The following is a 22,458-nucleotide window of genomic DNA, read 5'->3' as shown; positions in this document are numbered from 1 at the left end:
TTCATTGTGTGTGGTGTGTTTGTATGGGTTTGCAATTAATGAATCTTATTGGTTTAGCATTTTTAATAACTCAGCAACAAGTTAACTTAAAAGAATTAACAAATTCAGCCGGTACAGTGGCTCACCCCTGTAATCCCAACACTCTGAAAGGCCAAGGCAAGCAGATGATTTGAGGTCAGGAGTTTTGAGACCAGACTAGCAAACATGGTGAAACCCTTTATCTACTAAAAATACAAAAAGTAGCTGGGCATGGTGGCATGTGCCTGTAATCCCAACTACTCGGTAGGCTGAGGTGGAAGAATCACCTGAACCAGGGAGGTGGAGGTTGCAGTGAGCCAAGATCCAGCCATTGCAGTCCAGCCTGAGTGACAGAGTGAGAGCCCATCTTAAAAAACAAAACAAAACAAAACAAAACAAAACAAAACAAAACAAAAAACCAGAATTAACAAACTCGATTGGTTCCAGGTATGAACAAAATAAGTTGTAATTTGTGTTACCATAATTTTATACTAAATATTTCAGCTTTTGATAAATTGCAATTTGAATTAATATTGCACACTCTGAAAAATTGTGTACTTTGTCTGACTACTCTTGCATTAGTAACCATCTTTATGGGAAGAAGAGTGCTGTAAGAAATACTCAATTCTAGCCGGGTGCGGTGGCACATGCCTCTAATTCCAGCACTTTGGGAGGCTGAAGCAGGTGGTTCACGAGGTCAGGAGCTTGAGACCAGCCTGACCAACATGATGAAACCTTGTCCATACTAAAAAATACAAAGATTAGAGGCGAGTGGTGGTGTGTGCCTGTAATCCCAGCTACTTTGGAGGCTGAGGCAGGAGAATCACTTGAACCCGGGAGGCGGAGGTTGCAGTGAGCCCAGATCATGCCACTGCACTCCAGCGTGGGCGACAGAGAAAGACTCTGTCTCAAAAAAAAAAAAAAAAAAAAAAATACTCAAATCCTTGTCTCTCCTGATGCCAGGCCCATTGCTCCATTCAATAGGCATACAATTGTGAGGAATTAAAAGTATTTATAAGCAAAACTTAAATACCTAATTTTATGCTAACTTTCAACAAAAACAATCAATACTAAGGTGGTACAGGCTCATTTTGTAGTTCAATTAAATTGAGCGAAACACTGATGGGATCTTTCTGTCTTACACAGTTTTAAGGTATTGTTTAGGAACATAAGTGAGTATCCACATATTAACATAAATATTTTGTATTAATGTGCTATAGAGAGAATATTCTGTCTGTGTACAGTTGCAGGGAGTTCACAAGCAGGCTCATCCATGTTTTCGTTCTCTTTTTTTCCACATTGCCACCCACCCCCACCTTGTCTTCGTTTTATTAAACAGCTTATGTATGTGAACAAAGCTATTTTGGTAGCTGATAATGAAGAAAACAGAGATGTGCACCGTGGTTTATATGATTTGTCAACTATAATGTAGATGCATGTTTCTAGTTTTTAAATAAAATTAACAATTTTATTTAAAATTAAACAATTTGCACATGATGAAATTTTCTTCACTTCCATATGGAAATATTGCAAAAACATTCTTTAAATAAGCTTTGTAATTTTTTCTCATCTCATTATATTTATAATACCTTCTTTCTGTCTCTATCTCTTCATCTTTCTCTCTCTCATTCTATCCCAAGAACCTCTCTGTACATATTTACAGTACTTGTAGTTGCTCATACTTACATCTAGTGAGGTGTTTAGAGGAAGCAATTGAGTCAGTCGGTCTTCTTCTTTTACTAAGAATTGAGAAAGAATAACTGAGGACGAGCATATATTCCCTGATATCTGAAAAATCTATTTAATAAATATGAAATGCTTGGGCGCAAATTAACCTACTCTTGTAATTTGGTCCTCTGCCCATTAATGTAAGCTCTAGAGAGAATGATTTGCCATATTAAAAAATATGAATAAAAGCCATTGAAGTTTAAATTGCAAAGCAAAACAAAACCAAAAAAAAGTATTAGGTGATTTCCCCCTTTAATTTTGCTGATGAAACAATTCTTGTACATTATCCCCATGATGGTTTCTCATGCTATTAGGAAATCTAATTAGGTATTTAGGGGTATGTTTCTAAACAAATGGTTTATTTAATAAAGAAAAGTAAACACTTGACAATGTGCATTTTCAATTTGTGGCAAGAAACCTGTCTATTTTATGTTTAAGAAGAAAATTTAGTTTTTACTGTTAATAATAAATTCATTCAGTGGCACTACAAGAAATGTAATAGTAAAAACAAGTTATTTTCTTTTTGCGGATAATAAGTTATTTGTACCTTAAGTAAATATTCAGCAACAAATGTAAACATAAAGTGTAGTATGATAAAATTATTTACCCAGCATGTTGTAGTTAATCACTGTATACTCCTTCATACTTGGAGAGATCTTTAATTTTTTTATTAGACTTCTAACATTAAATATTTAGAATCTTCTCCTTTATTAGCCATTTTGAATATACATTATAAAAATAGAAAATTATTGATTCTAGGTGAAAAATTTCCTTCACATATAGACTTTATACATGCATAAACATTAGTTTTCTTGTTAACATCTTAAAAATACAGAATTTAAACCTAAAATTAATTTATAATTTTTGGGCACAGTTTTAGTGCCATTTTGTGAATTATCACCCATATACCTGTCCGCATAATTACTGTTCCCATGTATCTAAAACACTGGAAAATCAGGTAACAAATGTGCTCAAGACGAAGGGCAATAAAGTCTGGTGGCAGTTCCAGGACATTCAGGGAGCGAAGATTATCAAATATGTAAGAGAATTTATTGTTGAGAGATTTGTACAATACTTATCAATCTTATATAAGGATTGATTCGTTCTTACTAAAACAATTCAGTAGAAGATCCCCTCTGGGGATGAAGTTAGAATACGTATATAGGAGATCTATGAGAGCATATTTTGGATGCAGAGCTCTCAGTATAGACACAGTGTCAGTGAAAATGAGAAGTGGAGTTCCTTGATCACCTAAACGTTATTTTACTTTTGTTGATGTGTGAGTGTGTATTTAGCAGTAATTCACTAGTAGGTGGAATGTTCTATATGTGAAATAGGCCAGTTTGTCTTCTCTAGTTTACTAATTACTTCATGTTCATTCTGTCAATTCCTGAGAGAGGCCTGTTAAAATCCTCCACTCTGATGGAGTAGATATATTTATATTTATTTATATTTTTTTCTTTTTGTCAATTTTTGCTTTATATAAATAGAAATCACATTATTAGGTATTAATTTTATTATTGTTGTATCTGCAAAATAGACTGAACTCTCTATGGTTATTGTCTCTAGTAATGCTTATTACTTTAAAGTGCATACTATCAGCTTTCATCCATATATGCCAGCTTTCTTTTGGTAATTATTTGCATGGTATGTTATTTTCCTGCTTTCACTTTAAAACTTTCTATGGCCTAATATTTAAAATGTGTCTCTTTTAAGCAACATATAAATTTTTGTTTGGTTTGTTTGTTTTGTTCTGTATGTCGGTGTTAGACTTTTATTTAGATATTTGGTCCAATTATATTTAATGTAATTATCAATATAATGGGTTTATATATAGCATCTATATATCTGTTTTCTATTTTTTGGGCCTCCATGTTGCTTTTACTCTTTTTTCTTGGTTTACTTTGTATTAATATTTTTACTGCTATTCATTTTTCTTCACTTTTAAGTTATGCATGCTTTTATTATGTTTTAGTAGTTGCCTTAAATATTTCAACATAAATTTTTAATTTATTAACATAATATGAGAAATTGGCATTATAAATTACCATCTGACACTACTGAGGCAATGCTAGGACCTTTTTTAGATTGGGAGTTTTTTCTTTGGCCTTTATTGATAAGGGGTTTGTTGCCTTTCAAGTTGTTTTATAGTAAAAAAAAAAAAAAAAAATGCTTTCTTAAACTTTCAAACAATTCTCCAAAATAACACTTATGTCTATACTTAAACATTCAAACATTTATGTGACTTATTGAACTCTAAAACATATTATAGAACTCTTTTAATGTATCTGTAAAGCATCCTTTAAAAGTAAAGATTAGTACTGTTAACAATGACTGATAAAAAATGTCTGAACTTAATGTGAAATATTGATAAATAAATAACATTCAATATTCCTTAAAAATAAACATACAAACTAAAATTGGTATTTTGCTATGAAATCATAACCCCAAGACATACTCCTTACCCTTTTGACCTAGAGACCTGTCTCTTACTGTTTATTATTTTCATAACAAAAAATTTTGCATTGTGATTGAATCTCTTTTATTTAATCATCTCATGTTTTTGCATTGGAAAACAAATCATTATTTATTACTGAAAATTTCTACTCTATGTTCAAGTGCATTCTAAGTTATGCATTACATTTTATGTGACTAGGAATAAATACAAAAGCAAATTCGAGTTTTAGAACTATATTGACTACTTATTAAAATAAATAAGAAGCCCCTTGCCTTTGACAGTTTAAGTCTAAGAACAATAAGACTCTTTAACAAATTTTCCCCTCTATATTCCAATAAGATTGGGCTTTAATTAAGTATTAGGAGAGGAACATTTATAAGAATCATTTGTACATAATAATCACCTAATCTAGGTATCTAGGTGATAGCAAAAATCATGAAAATCACACACTCTGCAAGGCTTTTAATAATAGTTCCTACTTTTAAAATTAAAAATAATATATTTTAAGACTGTATAGCTTTGCAAAGAGGACTATAGGGAAATAACCACTCTACTACACTAACAAAATGTTGTCAAAGTTTTATTTTTGTAGGTTCTTTCTAATGTAAAATAGTAGACTTTAGTTGAAAGAGTTTGGATTGATTTCTTATTCCCTAGTGAATTCAGTTCAATTCCCTACTACCAAGTGTTTTCTATAAGATAAATTAAATTACTATTTGATTATCTGTTCAATATTCTTTATTTTAAATACTATAAAACACTTTAACAAATATTGACCCAACCCTCCTTTGTTTTTCCCCCCACGGTGAATTCCTTAGGTATGAGACAGAGAACTGGCATGTTTCCTATCCTTCAAATGGTCATAGGAATTCTCCCAACTGTTGTTGGCTTCTGTTGTGGAAGAGGTTTGTGAGGTCTGATTAAGTGCACATAAAAAATAATATACATGCCTATGATCAGCAATTACAATAGGAAGGCATTTATAGGTCTATTAGCATGTTAGCATAACTACTATTAAAAATAATGACAACTCATTATCATATAATGCTATTTCTATGTGTTCTACTATAAATTCAATGATAAACTTTGAGAAAATAAGAAAAATATACTTGTATCTTGTTTTTTACAGTGTGAAACTGAACTTCCATTGTTTCTTTCTATGGTCTGGTCTTGTTATTTTATTTATTTTCTCCCAAGTTGTATTAAGGTATAATTAACAGTAGAATTTTGTTTATTCAATTTTACATAACAACATTTGAGACTGAAAAAAATGTACTGAGTTCCTAGTTTATTTCTTTCCACTATTTTATACAAATCAAATCTTCAATAAAATATCAATAGTATACCTATAGCCACAACAACTTAAAAATAACTCTAACTCAAAAACTGAAAGTTACATTTGGGAACACACACTACTACTACTACAACTATTACTATTACTACTACTGCTGCTACTACTGAGCGGTGACAGCATGCTGGCAGCCCTAACAGCCCTCATTTGCTCTCGGCGCCTCCTCTGCCTGGGCTCCCACTTTGGTGGCACTTGAGGAGCCCTTCAGCCCACTGCTGCACTGTGGGAGCCCCTTTCTGAGCTGGCCAAGGCAGGAGCCGGCTCCCTCAGCTTGCAGGGAGGTGTGGAGGGAGAGGCGTGAGCGGGAAACGGGGCTGCGTGTGGCACTTACGGGCCAGCTGGAGTTCTGGGTGGGCGTGGGCTTGGCGGGCCCTGCCGGCCCGGGGCAATGAGGGACTTAGCACCCGGACCAGCAGCTGCGGAGGGTGTACTGGGTTCCCCAGCTGTGCCAGCCCACCGGCGCTGTGCTCAATTTCTCACCGGGCCTTAGCTGCCTTCCCACGGGGCAGGGCTCGGGACCTGCAGCCCGCCATGCCTGAGCATCCCACCCCCTCCATGGGCTCCTGTGTGGCCTGAGCCTCCCCGACAAGTGCCACCCCCTGCTCCATGGCACCCAGTCCCATCGACCACCCAAGGGCTGAGGAGTGTGAGCGCACGGCACAGGACTGGCAGGCAGCTCCACCTGCAGCCCCGGTGTGGGAGCCACTGGGTGAAGCCAGCTGGGCTCCTGAGTCTGGTGGAGATGTGGAGAACCTTTATGTCTAGCTCAGGGATTATAACCTGTGTCTAGCTCAGGGTCTGTGAATGCACCAATCAACACTCTCTATCTAGCTACTCTGGTGGGGCCTCGGAGAACCTTTATGTCTAGCTCAGGGATTGTAAATACACCAATCAGCACCCTGTGTCTAGCTCGAGGTTTGTGAATGCACCAATTGATACTCTGTATCTAGCTGCTCTGGTGGGGCCTTGGAAAACCTTTATGTCTAGCTGAAGGATTGTAAATACACCAATCGGCACTCTGTATCTAGCTCAAGGTTTGTAAACACACCAATCAGCACCCTGTGTCTAGCTCGAGGTTTGTGAGTGCACCAGTCGACACTCTGTATCTAGCTGCTCTGGTGGGGCCTTGGAGAACCTTTGTGTCAATACTCTGTATCTAACTGATCTGATGGGGACGTGGAGAACCTTTATGTCTAGCTCAGGGATTGTAAACGCACCAATCAGTGCCCTGTCAAAACAGACCACTTGGCTCTACCAATCAGCCGACATGGGTGGGGCCAGATAAGAGAATAAAAGCAGGCTGCCCGAGCCAGCAGTGGCAACCCACTCGGGTCACCTTCCACACTGTGGAAGCTTTGTTCTTTGGCTCTTTGCAATAAATCTTGCTACTGCTCACTCTTTGGGTCCACACTGCTTTTATGAGCTGTAACACTCATCGCGAAGGTCTGCAGCTTCACTCCTGAAGCCAGCGAGACCACGAATCCACCAGAAGGAAGAAACTCCGAACACATCCGAACATCAGAAGGAACAAACTCTGGACACGCCGCCTTTAGAACTGTAACACTCACCGTGAGGGTCCGCGGCTTCATTCTTGAAGTCAGTGAGACCAAGAACCCACCAATTCCGGACACACTACTACTTTGCTTTCTGATTGCTTTGACAGGATAAACTGATTCCCCAGCCTAATTGTGTTCTTATGACTCAGATAGCTAGACTAAGGAAGTAATATAAATTACTTAAATAGGTCACACTTTACAGATTGGGAGTTGGTCATGACTGTCAGTATAATAGAGCTCATGTTCATGCAAGTTCAACGTTAAAAAATATTAACCAATTTGTGGATAACATAAAACTGTAGATGCTGAAAAAGGGTACTCTGGGAGGACAGACAGGAGACAGCTAATAGCAAAATATGTTTATCTTGTGATCTAGTGACTTAAAGCTCCAAGTTAGTAGATTCTTGATGAGAAAGCTGATGATGATTAACTTTCAGAATCCTTAAATTAAACGGCAATGGAGACCGTAAAAATTAACTAACCTACAGGGTTAAATAAATGCTGACTGCTGCCTTTCTCTAGGGTTTAGAAAGGATTGAGTAAGAGTATATATTTAAAGGTGGGCTAAAATAATCAATGCAGTTTTAGGCAACGAATAGTGAAGTTTTGAAGGGCAGATATGGTAGTTATTGTTTTGGGGAGAGGAACAAAAAACATGATTGTGTTTGGAAGAATTTACAAACAATGGTTTGAGTGGGGTATTTCTGAAGTTGTCTTCTGGTTTAATCCACAGTTAATATTTTACACTTCTCTAAAACGTTCCCACAAATTTATAATATGACAGAAAGCATATTATCTACTCATGTATTAACTTTCATTTTTAAAAGATCTAATTCTGGCCGAGCGTGGTGGCTCATGCCTGTAATCCCAGCCCTTTGGGAGGCCGAGGCGGGTGGATCATGAGGTGAGGAGTTTGAGACCAGCCTGACCAACATGATGAAGCCCCATGTCTACTAAAAATACGAAAATTAGCCAGGCGTGGTGGCGGGTGCCTGTAGTCCCAGCTACTCAGGAGGCTGAGGCAGGAGAATCGCTTCAACTTGAGGCAGAGGTTACAGTGAGCCAAGATCGAGCCACTGCATTCCAGCCTGGGTGACAGAGTGAGACTTCATCTCAAAAAAAAAAAAAGATCTAATTTTTAGAAATGTCTTTCATATAAAGAGCAGAACATTTATCCCTACATTCCTAACTATTATTTCCAGTTTTGCTCTTTAAAATTATATAGAGTAAGTCCAATCCCATATAATTGATATGTAAACCCATAAACTTATGTGAAGGGAATTAGGTTTCCAAGAATTGTCATGTCTCTGGGTTAAAAATCTTGAGTTCCTAAAACATGTTTATGAATCTTTCCCCTCTGTGCTTCTTTTTTATGCTTTACACAAGCAGAGTTGAGATTTTTTAGGTGAAAATTATGTCTAGGAATGAGAGGTAGAGAATTATGGCCAGAAAAATGAGTCCAATTTAATATCTTGAGATCAGTTGTAAATTTACCTAAAATGTTGATAATAAGTACATAAGATATTTAAGACCATAGATAACAATATAACTATTTAATTGAAAATATTTATCGAAGACCTATTATGCCAAATCCATCTATTAATCCTCAGGGATATAGTTTTGTTTACCATTATTTAAAAAAAAAAAATACAAGGAGGCCAGGCACAGTGGGTCATGCCTGTAATCACAGCACTTTGGGAGGCTGAGGTGGGTTGATCATGAGGTCAGGAGATTGAGACCGTCCTGGCCAACATGGTGAAACCCCGTCTCCACTAAAAATACAAGAATTAGCTGGGTGTGGTGGCACATGCCTATAATCCCAGCTACTCGGGAGGTTGAGGCAGGAGAATCTCTTGAACCCGGGAGTTGGAGGTTGCAATGAGGCGAGATTGTCCCACTGCATTCCACCCTGATGACAGAGCGAGACTCCATCTCATAAAAGAAAAAACAAAAAACAAGGAAATAGGAAGCTAATATGAAAACGAAAGCAATGTAGCATGTATCAAAGTAGAAGAAAGAAAAGAGGGGAAAATATCAAATATCTCAAATTCTAAGAATATTCATAATCTAATCTAAGAATCCTTAGTATATTTAAGTTGAACAAATGTAAAATTTTAAGTAATATATTGTCAGTTTAACAATCTGCTAGGAGCCAAACTTTAGCCCACTAATGTCCATAAAAGTGTGACTCTCTTTAAATAAGAGAGTGACTCACTTTGAGTGAAGTGTGTCGTTCATGGTTGTATATAATCAAAAATACCAAATCAAAATACTAATTTTTAAAAGATGGAAAATGCTGTTAATGTTTTAATAATTTTTTTATTATACTTTAAGTTCTAGGGTACATGTGCACAATGTGCAGGTTTGTTACATATGTATACATGTGTCGTGTTGGTGTGCTGCACCCATTAACTCATCATTTACATTAGGTATTTCTCCTAATGCTATCCATCCCTCCTCCCTTCCCCCACCCCACAACAGGCCCCGGTGTGTGATATTCTCCATCCTGTGTCCAAGTGTTCTCATTGTTCAATTCCCACCTATGAATGAGAACATGTGGTGTTTGGTTTTCTGTCCTTGCAATAGTTTGCTCAGAATGATGGTTTCCAGCTTCATCCATGTCACTACAGAGGACATGAATTCATCCTTTTTTATGACTGCATAGTATTCCATGGTGTATATGTGCCACATTTTCTTAATCCAGTCTATCATTGGTGGACATTTGGGTTGGTTCCAAGTCTTTGCTATTGTGAATAGTGCAGCAGTAAACATACGTGTGCATGTGTCTTTATAGTAGCATGATTTATAATCCTTTGGGTATATACCCAGTAATGGGATCAATGGGTCAAACAGTATTTCTAGTTCTAAATCCTTGAGGAATCACAACACTGTCTTCCACAATGGTTGAACTAGTTTACACTCCCACCAACAGTGTAAAAGTGTTATTTCTCATCTCCTCCAGCACCTGTTGTTTCCTGACTTTTTAATGATTGCCATTCTAACTAGTGTGAGATGGTATCTTATTGTCGTTTGATTTGCATTTCTCTGATGACCAGTGATGATGAGCATTTTTTCATGTGCCTGTTGGCTGTATAAATGTCTTCTTTTGAAAAGCATCTGTTCATATCCTTTGCCCACCTTTTGATGGGGTTGTTTGATTTTTTCTTGTAAATTTGTTTAAGTTCTTTGTAGATTCTGGATATTGGCCCTTTGTCAGGTGCATTGATAGCAAAAATTTTCTCCCATTCTGTAGGTTGCTTTTCACTCTGATGGTAGTTCCTTTTGCTTAAGCTCTTTAGTTTAATTAGATCCCATTTGTCTATTTTGGCTTTTGTTGGCATTGCTTTTGGTGTTCTAATCATGAAGTCCTTGCCCATGCCTGTGTCCTGAATGGTACTGCCTAGGTTTTCTTCTAGAGTTTTTATGATTTTAGGTTTAAAATTTAAGTCTTTAATCCATCTTGAATTAATTTTTGTACAAGGTGTAAGGAAAGGATCCAGTTTCAGCTTTCTACATATGGCTAGCCAGTTTTCCCAGCACCATCTATTAAATAGGGAATCCTCTCCCCATTTTTGATGTGCTGCTGGATTTGGTTTGTCAGTATTTTATTGAGGATTTTTGCATCAATATTCATCAGGGATATTGGCCTAAAATTGTCTTTTTTGTTGTATCTCTGCCAGGCTTTGGTATCAGGATGATGCTGGCATCATAAAATGAGTTAGGGAGGATTCCCTCTTTTTGCATTGATTGCAATAGTTTCAGAAGAAATGGTACCAGCTCCTTTCTGTACCTCTGGTAGAATTTGGCTGTGAATCCTTCTGGTCCTGGACTTTTTTTGGCTGGTAGGCTATTTATTATTCCCTCAATTTCAGAGCCTGTTATTGGTCTCTTCAGCAATTCAACTTTTTCCTGGTTTAGTCTTGGGAGGGTGTATGTGTCCAGAAAATTATCCATTTCTTCTAGATTTTCTAATTTATTTGTGTAGAGATGTTTATAGTATTCTCTGATGGTAGTTTGTCTTTCTGTGGGATCTGTGGTGATATCCCCTTTGTCATTTTTTATTGCATCTATTTGATTCTTCTCTCTTTTCTTCTTTATTAGTCTTGCTAGCAGTCTATCAATTTTGTTGATCTTTTTGAAAAACCAGCTCCTGGATTCATTGATTTTTTGAACGGTTTTTTGTGTCTCTATCTCCTTCAGTTCTGCTCTGATCTTAGTTATTTCTTGCCTTCTGCTATCTTTTGAATGGGTTTGCTCTTGCTTCTCTAGTTCTTTTAATTGTGATGTTAGGGTGTCAATTTTAGATCTTTCCTGCTTTCTCCTGTGGACATTTAGTGCTATACAGTTCCCTCTACACACTGCTTTAAATGTGTCCCAGAGATTCTTATACATTGTGTCTTTGTTCTCATTGGTTTCACAGATCATCTTTATTTCTGCCTTCATTTCGTTGTTTACCCAGTAGCCATTCAGGAGCAGGTTGTTCAGTTTCCATATAGTTGTGCGGTTTTGAGTGAGTTTGTTAACCCTGAGTTCTAATTTGATTGCACTGTGGTCTGAGAGACAGTTTGTTGTGATACCTGTTCTTTTATATTTGCTGAGGAGTGCTTTACTTCCAACTATGTGGTCAATTTTGGAATAAGTGAGATGTGGTGCCCAGAAGAATGTATATTCTCTTGATTTGGGGTGGAGAGTTCTGTAGATGTCTATTAGGTCTGCTTGGTGCAGAGCTGCGTTCAAGTCCTGGATATCCTTGTTAACCTTCTGACTCGTTGATCTGTCTAATATTGACAGTAGGGTGTTTAAGTCTCCCATTATTATTGTGTGGGAGTCTAAGTCTCTTTGTAAGTCTCTAAGAAATTACTTTATGAATTTGGGTGTTCCTGTATTGGGTACATATATATTTAGGATAGTTAGCTCTTCGTGTTGCACTGATCCCTTTACCATTATGTAATGGCCTTCTTTGTCTCTTTTGATCTTTGTTGGTTTAAAGTCTGTTTTAACAGAGACTAGGATTGCAACCCCTGCTGCTTTTTTGCATTCCATTTGCTTGGTGGATCTTCCTCCATCCCTTTATTTTGAGCCTATGTGTGTCTCTGCACGTGAGATAGGTATCCTGAATACAGCACACTGATGGGCCTTGACTTTTTATCCAATTTGCCAGTCTGTGTCTTTTAATTGGGGCATTTAGCCCATTTACATTTAAGATTAATATTGTTACGTGTGAATTTGAACCTATCATGATGTTAGCTGGTTATTTTGCCCATTAGTTGGTGCAGTTTCTTCTTAGCATCTATGGTCTTTACAATTTGGCATGTTTTTGCAGTGGCTGGTACTGGTTGTTCCTTTCCATGTTTGATGCTTCTTTCAGGAGCTCTTGTAAGGCAGGCCTGGTGGTGACAAAATCTCTCAGCATTTGCTTGTCTGTAAAGGATTTTATTTCTCCTTTGCTTATGAAGCTTAATTTGGCTGGATATGAAATTCTGGGTTGAAAATTCTTTTCTTTAAGAATGTTGAATAATGGCCCCCACTCTCTTCTGGCTTTTAGGGTTTCTGCCAAGAGATCCGCTGTTAGTCTGATGAGCTTCCCTTTGTGGATAACCTGACCTTTCTCTCTGGCTGCCCTTAGCATTTTTTCCTTCATTTCAACCTTGGTGAATCTGACAATTATATGTCTTGGGGTCGCTCTTCTCGAGGAGTATCTTTGTGGCATTCTCTGTATTTCCTGAATTTGAATGTTGGCCTGCCTTGCTATGTTGGGGAAGTTCTCCTGGATAATATACTGAAGAGTGTTTTCCAGCTTGGTTCCATTCTCCCCATCACTTTCAGTACACCAATCAGACGTAGATTTGGTCTTTTCACATAGCCCCATATGTTTTGGAGGCTTTGTTCATTTCTTTTTATTCTTTTTCCTCTAAACTTCTCTCCTCGCTTCATTTCATTCATTTGATCTTCAATCACTGATACCCTTTCTTCCACTTGATCAAATCAGCTACTGAAGCTTGTGCATGTGTCACGTAGTTCTTGTGCCATGGTTTTCAGCTCCATCAGGTCATTTAAGGTCTTCTCTACACTGTTTATATAGTTAGCAATTCGCCTAATCTTTTTTCAAGGTTTTTAGCTGCCTTGCTGTGGGTTCGAACATCCTCTTTTAGCTCAGAGAAGTTTGTTATTATCGACTTTCTGAAGCCTACTTCTGTGAACTTGTCAAAGTCATTCTCCGTCCTGCTTTGTTCCACTGCTGGCGAGGAGCTGCAATCCTTTGGAGGAGAAGGGGCACTCTGGTTTTTACAATTTTCAGCTTTTCTGCTCTGGTTTCTCCTCATCATTGTGGTTTTATCTACCTTTGGTCTTTGATGATGGTGACCTACAGATGGGGTTTTGGTGTGGATGCCCTTTTTGTTGATGTTGATGCTATTCCTTTCTGTTTGTTAGTTTTTCTTGTAACAGTCAGGTCCATCAGCTGCACCTCTTGGAGTTTGCTGGAGGTCCACTCCAGATGCTGTTTGCCTGGGTTTCACCGGTGGAGGCTGCAGAACAGCAAATATTGCAGAACGGCAAATATTGCTGCCTGATCCTTCCTCTGGAAGCTTCGTCTCAGAGGGGCACCCTTCTGTATGAGGTGTCAGTCAGCCCCTACTGGGAGATGTCTCCAAGTTAGGCTACACAGGGGTTAGGGACCCACTTGAGGAGGCAGTCTGTCCGTTCTCGGAGCTCAAACACCATGCTGGTAGAACCACTGCTTTCTTCAGGGCTGTCAGACAGGGACATTTAAGTCTGCAGAAGTTTCTGCTGCCTTTTGTTCAGCTATGCCCTGCCCCCACAGGTGGAATCTACAGAGGCAGGCATGCCTCCTTGAGCTACGGTGGGCTCCACCCAGTTTAAGCTTCCCAGGCCGCTTTGTTTACCTACTCAATCCTCAGCAATGGTGGATGCCCCTCCCCCAGCCAGGCTTGCTGCCTTGCAGTTCCGTCTCAGAGTAGCAGTGAGCAAGGCTCCATGGGCGTAGGGACCCACTGAGCCAGGCATGGGATATAATCTCCTGGTGTGCCATTTGCTAAGACTGTTGGAAAAGTGCAGTGTTTAGGTGGTAGTGTCTGGATTTTCCCTGTATAGTCTGTCACCGCTTCCCTTGGCTAGGAAAGAAATCCCCCAACCCCTTGCACTTCCTGGGTGAGGCGATGCCCTGCCCTGCTTTGGCTCTCCCTCCATGGGATGCACCCACTTTCCGACCAGTCCCAATGAGATGAACCAGGTACCTCAGGTGGAAATGCAGAAATCACCATCTTCTGCACCATTCACACTGGGAGCAGCAAACCAGAGCTGTTCCTATTGGGCTGTCTTGGAACAGACCCAAGAATTTTTTAGATTGATTCTGCAACCACTCTAGTCAATTGTTAAGAAAGTAGATATTAAATAAGAAAATATTATTGTGGTAAATTTTGTGGCTGATATGGCCTCTGAGGCTGAGTTGTAAACACAAACATAATATGTAAATAGCATCTGCTTTCATAAACTTGAGAAAAGCCTTTCATGATGATTAATAGTGAGTGTCAATTTGATTTGATGGAAATATGCTAAGTGTTGTTCCTGGGTTTATCTGTAAGGGTGTTGCCAAAGGAGATTAACGTTTGAGTCAGTGGACTGGGAAAGGCAGACCTGCCCTCAATCTATGTGGGTACCATCTAATCAGCTGTCAGTGTGGCCAGAATAAAAGCAGTTAGAAGAATGTGGAAAGACTAGACTGGTTTAGCCTCCCAGCCTACATCTTTCTCCCATGCTGGATGCTTCTGGCCCTTGAACATCAGACTCCAAGTTCCTCAGCTTTGGGATTCAGACTGGCTTCCTTGCTTGTCAGCTTCCAGATGGCCTATTGTGGGATCTTGTGATCATGTGTGTCAACACACCTTAATAAACTCCCTTTTATATATACATCCATCTTATTAGTTCTGTCCCTCTAGAGAACCATGACTAATACACCTTTCTAAAATACACAGTGGAAAGACAGCTGCATGATCACATATAAGAGGAAAACGATGCATGTTCTTTATATGCAGATAGACATAAAAGTGAATTTGTAAACATTAATATATGCATACATATTGAGATATATATGTATGCATCTATATGTATCTGTGTGTATATATGCATGATATGTATCTTGATTGGGGCTTACTGTATATATATACATATATATACAGTTATACAGATGCATATATATATACACACACACAGATATACATATATAGTTAGCCCCAGTATATATATATATATATATATATATACACGCATGTATTTCTGCATGTATGTGTGTGTGTGTATATATATATATGTGTGTGTATATATATATATATATCTTGATTGGGGCTAACTGTATATATATACACATATATATATATATAACTGTTTATATATTTTATATATATCTGTAAATATATATACAGTTAGCCCTAATCAAGGATTTAAAAAAAAATTTTTAATACATCTGTACTAAAAGTGTATGGACTTTTTTTCTTGTCATTTGTCCCTAAACAATACAGTATAACAACTATTTACATAACATTTACATTGTATTAGATGTTATAGATAATCGAGAGATGATTTAAAGTGTATGGGAGGATGTGCATATATTATATGCAAACACTACCTCATTTTATATCAGGGACTTGAGTGTATGCAAATTTTGGTATCTGCTGAATGTCTTAGAACAAATTCCCCACAATTATTGAGGGACCACTGTACTCACATATACTATATAATTTTTTTTTGCCACACTTATACAAAAACTTTGCTAGGGAAGGGATAAGATTAGCTGTTTATAATGTTACGAGTTCTAGAATATTTACTCTGTTTATCTGCTACTACTAACGTGTGCATTGATGAAAGCATCCTTATCTATATATTGGTAAACAAGCAATTTGGGTTTATTACTAACAGTGGATATGACACAAGAAACTTTAAAACAATTATGTTGTAGATTGTAGATTGTTTTACTGTCACCATGCTATATAAATAAAAACTTGATAGACTCCAAGAGCTGCATAAAGTATATGTATAAAAAATATAGATATATTTATATAAAACCACCTTCATATGCTACTTCAGATAATTACCAATTGCAGTACAATGTCTAACAAATGACAGACTGTTTTTAATATTTCTTCAGATTTGTGAATTTATAAAAAGATATTCAGTTTTTTGATGGCTTTTATGTTTCCATGCCACAGGAAAGCATTACATGTATATAATAGCTTCAAGGTAAATTTTTTGCCAGATTTCTGAATCATAGTCTACTCCTGTAAACCAATCATGTTCTCTGTAAGTAATGCTTTATCCTCCTGTAAGAGCCAAGGTGAGGATCTTACCACTGGGTATACTGGAGTAAACAACCAGTTGTGTGCTATTGTTATATGCATACATGCATGAGTGTGCATAATTTCAGGGCTAAAGAGGCACTAGTGGTTCTGATTCTACCCTCAATTAAAATAATTAGACCATTAGGACACAGTTATTGTTAATACATTTCATTTATTATTGTTTTTAGTATGAAATCATACCTTCAATTTCAAGAAATAAGTATAAAATCTCCACACTTTCTCTTTTCCTAGCAATTTCCTGGGCATCACTAACAATAAAATAAGGAAGAAACATAATGCCTATATCACAGCAGAGATTTTATTAAAACTAAGCATTTATTAACTTTCACAATAGTACTGTGAATAGGAATTTTGTTCATTAAATGCTAATTTCTCATTGCTTATGCTATGTATTGTAATCATGCTCAGTGTTTTTTTCCGTATCATATGTATTTGTTATCATGTAGCTTGTTTCCCTATGATTAGAGAACAGTGCTTTGTGACCAATTTTACTTCTTGTCAAGAGGAGTTCGTTTTAACGTCTAGGTCAAGAACAAATGATTTTAGATTGTCTAAAGATAAGAATAATCTTATCAGAATGCTTTTATCAAGGTTGGACAATTAGTAATGCTATATCATCTTAGGGCCGTTTCTATTTGTGTTGTCATTCACAAATGTTACTTTATGAAGTAAATTCTCTTTTCTAAAAAAATACTAAGGAAATTTCATAATAACAGTAATTTAAATTTTTTTAATTCATTTTTTCTTTCTGGAAGAAATTAAAACACACACCTAGAGAGTAAAGTAGAATGTCTACTTTTGTTTATGGAACTGATGGCTGAGATTTCCAGCGCTTTGTGGAATTCTGCACAAATTTTTATGACTGTTGCTGAATGAATTACAGAACATATAAAAGTCGATTTAAGGGGTATAAAGAAACACATGGATTTCACTCCTAATTTCAATTTGACAAATAAGCACAGTTCTCTTTTCCCAAAATCTGTTCCTCCTCCAAAAAAGGAGAGATCTCATTTAAATAGGCAGGTTTGCCTCTGATTTTGGAAAACATAATGAGAGACAGAATTGTTCTTATACAGTCAAATTATTACAGTGTAATTTGAACTCAGGAGACATTCCAAAGAACTGCTTCTGTGTGGTGAATCCCTTCCATCAACATTTACTCTCTCAGGTCCTTCCCTTACCTATCATTCCAAAACATTAAAATAATGAAATATCTCTCTTAATCCCATTTCCTCCTGAAGCTAATATAGCTCCTCTCTTCCTTATTATAAGTAAATATAAATGAAATTAGTACCTCAACTCGTCTTCACTTTCTCATCAACCTACTATTCCTCAAAGTATTTGTATTTCTCACAGTTTGGAATATCCAGAGCAGCTGCTGAGATAAAGTTTTGCCATGCGAGATATTAATTGGGAATTAGCACCTGTGAATGGGTGTGAGAAGATGCAGGATTGAGCAGAGGGAGAAAATAAGCTGGGTACTGGCTGGCCAAAATGTAAGCCAATGCAAAGAGGAACTTGGGAAGGTATTACCAGTCAGAATATCCCACATTGGACTGAAAATACTTGTATCTTGCTCAGCAATCTGATGTGTGTTGCCCATGGAAAGGCATGGCCTGGTGTCTGCTCTCTGAAGCTGATGGGCAGCCCCAAAGGATTGACTCTAGAGGCTGCATGCTGACCAGCTTCCCTGCTGCTGGGCAGCAAATCTGTCTTTGAAGAGGAATTGGAATAGCAATTCATCTTGTCCTCCACAGCATTCCGTTATGGCTTTTGCAATTTTTCAGCATAGCTTCTGTAGCAAAGATCACCAATGATCATCTCTAATTTTAATATAATTTTCAGCCTTATGTTATTTGGCCTCTGTTACAAACATGAGCGTAATATTCATTCTGCCTTACCTATTTAAGCAGAAAGGTCTTAGTTTATATCGGCAAGTTCTGCTCTCCAGATCCCTATGCATTTCTATATTTGCAACTGAAGAAAATAGAAACATTTGTATGTTTCTCTGCAATATTCCCTCAATCAAAAAGATGGATTTTTCTGCCTTGTTCTTTTTAGTTTCTAAAATGTAGAGTCCAACCAGGAAAAAAATTAACCATTCTATAAAGGACGTTGTTAAGGAGAACAATGTTTGTATGGCAACTGCACCACAATCAGTAGAAAGATTCTGCACACCCTGATTTGCAGTAAACTCTGGGTTTAAATTTAGAGACATTTCTTGCATTGTTCATTTGGCTGCTTTTATTGAACTATTACAAGAATTAGGGGAAAAATGGCTTCTTAGAACATTTTCGTCATCATGAGCATTGCTTCTGGTTTGTTTCTGCCTTGTTTAATTAGTTGAGGTTGATACCACCTAGTTTCATAGACGTTGCTTATTACTAAACATGACAACCCCATTAAAAGTTACTTTGTGAAGTAGGAAAACCAAAATACATGATCTATAACATAGCATAAAACCAAGCCCAATCTTAACAATAGTCTAGAACAAAGGATATTACAATAATTGCTGTTGCTGCTACCTAAGAAGTGTCTGTATATGTAAAAGGAATATGTTTTCACTTTACACATATAAAATTTACTCTTCACCAAAAAGAAAACATTGAGGTAAGTGTTACAATATTCATTCAACAGAAGAGAAAATTGAAGTCTAACAAGGTTTTTAAAAATGCAGAGTCAAGAATCAAATTCAAAACCACAGTGTCTTTGATTCCTTTAACAATGCCTAACTCAACTCTCACTTTAAAGGCAAGAAGTTGTTTGCTGTGTTCTCTCATTTATACCCCTCCCACAATTGTTCCAAACATTCTGAACTCTTCAATTCCTTGAAAAAGGTCCTTATTGGAGCCTGCTGTTCTTTTTGCCTGTACCACTCACAATCTCCCTTTCTTGCTCTGCCCCTGTGGCTCCCTTTTGCCTTACCAACTCCTTTTCATCTTTTAGATTCAACTTCCAGCTCACTTACTCAGGGACAGAATAGCCATCCTCCCAAGAAAGGTTAAGACTCTGTCTTCATTCTGAAAACACTCCTGATTTCTCCTATAGAGGACTTACTTCATGAATTTAGTAGTCTCTTCTTAATAACTTGAATTATTAAATGAAATAAATGGTCTGAATTAAAACTCAAGTGTAAATGAGAAACTTAAGTCATAATTTCTTCCTCCTTCTCCCAATCCAACTCCTTGAATTAATCATTGGTAAGATTAACTTTTTGATATTTCTATTTTCTTTTATTTCAAAGATACATGTGCATATTTACAGACTCATTAAAAAGGAATGTTATACATATATATTTTATATATAACTTATACAAAATATTTTGTGGGTTTGTTTACCTTAATTTATTTTATATATGTATATCTTATGTAATAGCTTATTTTATATCAAAGTAGGGGGGTATGCCAATATTAATTCAATATTCCCACTATTGTTAGGAATTCAGGTTATTTCAATTTTTTTGCTACAATAAATATCTTTGTACATATATCTAATTACTGCTTCTTTTATATTTTGACTGAATTTCCATAAGAAGAAATGCTAAGTTAAGAGGTGGGCCTACTTTTAATATATATTAAAAGGGTTTATTCCAGAAATCTTATGGTAAATTATACCTCTACTAAGAGTATAAAAGAGCACTCATATTCCCATGTCTACCATCATGTTTGTGCCATCGCTGGATGATTTCAGTTCCTCTTTATCTTTTAAGAATTTAATGGGAAACATTTATTTCATAACTTGTATGCATATTTCTCTACTAGTATACTTATTTTTACACATTTATTGACCATTGTATTGCTTTTAAAATAAATAATCTGTTCATTTTCTCTGTGCTTTTTTTTCTTAATTTAAAAAAATATTTTATGTAAGTATGCCATGTTCCCCATTATGGTTGTCACATATTTGATCTTGTTTTAGTCGTCTCCCATTTAAAAATTATGCAAATATTCTCTTCTTCTAACACTTTCATATCTTATGTTTGAAAATCGGTTTATGTCCGAGTCTTTTTAGTTATAAGCTACTTTCCCCAAAAGAAGGGCCTATGTCTATTTATTGCAATATTTCTAGTGGTAAGAATACTAACATAGTGGAGATATAATATATATATATCTGCATAACTAATCAATGAGCCTTTTTACTGGTTAAAATAAAATAGTAACCAAATATCAGTTTTTTCTTATTTTATTTCAAGTTTCAAGATTTCCTTTTTTTTTTTTTTTTTTTAGAATTGAAACCTTTTATTTTCTATCTTTAGTGAAGCAAAGCACATGCTTACTTCAAATAATAGTTTCCATGGCTATACCAAACATATCCCTTCCCCCAGCACAACCAGCTCCAGAAAGTCTCTGTTGGCTATTACTAATGTTCATAGTGATATGTCTAATGACACAGACATGACTTGACCGTGAAAATCCTCCCAAATCATCTTGTGTCGCCATCTTTCCCTTACCACATCATACACATACTGTTGTCTTTCAGCTTCTTCAATATTCCAAGCGTATTTCTACCCTCTGTCCTTCCCTCACGCTGTTTTGGCCTGAAACACTCCTGCCTTTTTCTTTTTTTTAATTTTATTATTATTATACCTTAAGTTTTAGGGTACATGGGCACAATGTGCAGGTTAGTTACATATGTATACATGTGCCAAGTTGGTGTGCTGTACCCATTAACTCGTCATTTAGGATTAGGTATATCTCCTAATGCTATCTCTCCCCCCTCCCCCCACCCCACAACCATCCCTGGTGTGTGATGTTCCCCTTCCTGTGTCCATGTGTTCCCATTGTTCAGTTCCCACCTATGAGTGAGAACATGCGGTGTTTGGTTTTTTGTCCTTGCGATAGTTTGCTGAGAATAATAGTTTCCAGCTTCATCCATGTCCCTACAAAGGACATGAACTCATCCTTTTTTATGGATGCATAGTATTCCATGCTGTATATGTGCCACATTTTCTTTTTTTTTTATTATTATTATACTTTTAAGTTTTAGGGTACATGTGCACAATGTGCAGGTTTGTTACATATGTATCCATGTGCCATGTTGGTGTGCTGCACCCATTAACTCGTCATTTAGCATTAGGTATATCTCCTAATGCTGTCCCTCCCCCCTCCCCCCACCCCACAACAGTCCCCGGAGTGTGATGTTCGCCTTCCTGTGTCCATGTGTTCTCATTGTTCAATTCCCACCTATGAGTGAGAACATGCAGTGTTTGGTTTTTTGTCCTTGCGATAGTTTACTGAGAATGATGGTTTCCAGTTTCATCCATGTCCCTACAAAGGGCATGAACTCATCATTTTTTATGGCTGCATAGTATTCCATGGTGTATATGTACCACATTTTCTTAATCCAGTCTATCGTTGTTGGTCATTTGGGTTGGTTCCAAGTCTTTGCTATTGTGAATAGTGCTGCAGTAAACATAGGTGTGCATGTGTCTTTATAGCAGCATGATTTATAGTCCTTTGGGTATATACCCAGTAATGGGATGGCTGGGTCAAATGGTATTTCTAGTTCTAGATCCCGAGGAATCGCCACACTGAGTTCCACAATGGTTGAACTAGTTTACAGTCCCACCAACAGTGTAAAAGTGTTCCTATTTCTCCACATCCTCTCCAGCACCTGTTGTTTCCTGACTTTTTAATGATGGCCATTCTAACTGGCGTGAGATGGTATGTCATTGTGGTTTTGATTTGCATTTCTCTGATGGCCAGTAATGATGAGCATTTTTTCATGTTTTTTGGCTGCATAAATGTCTTCTTTTGAGAAGTGTCTGTTCATATCCTTTGCCCACTTTTTGTTGGGGTTGTTTGTTTTTTTCTTGTAAATTTGTTTGAGTTCATTGTAGAATCTGGATATTAGCCCTTTGTCAGATGAGTAGGTTACGAAAATTTTCTCCCATTTTGTGGGTTGCCTGTTCACTCTGATGGTAGTTTCTTTTGCTGTGCATAAGCTCTTTAGTTTAATTAGATCCCATTTGTC

The sequence above is a fragment of the Hylobates moloch genome, unplaced genomic scaffold, assembly GCF_009828535.3.
Source record: "Hylobates moloch isolate HMO894 unplaced genomic scaffold, HMol_V3 SCAFFOLD_2, whole genome shotgun sequence".
Classification (NCBI taxonomy): domain Eukaryota; kingdom Metazoa; phylum Chordata; class Mammalia; order Primates; family Hylobatidae; genus Hylobates; species Hylobates moloch.
The sequence above is the reverse complement of the archived record's forward strand: the minus strand, read 5'-3'. Positions refer to the sequence as shown.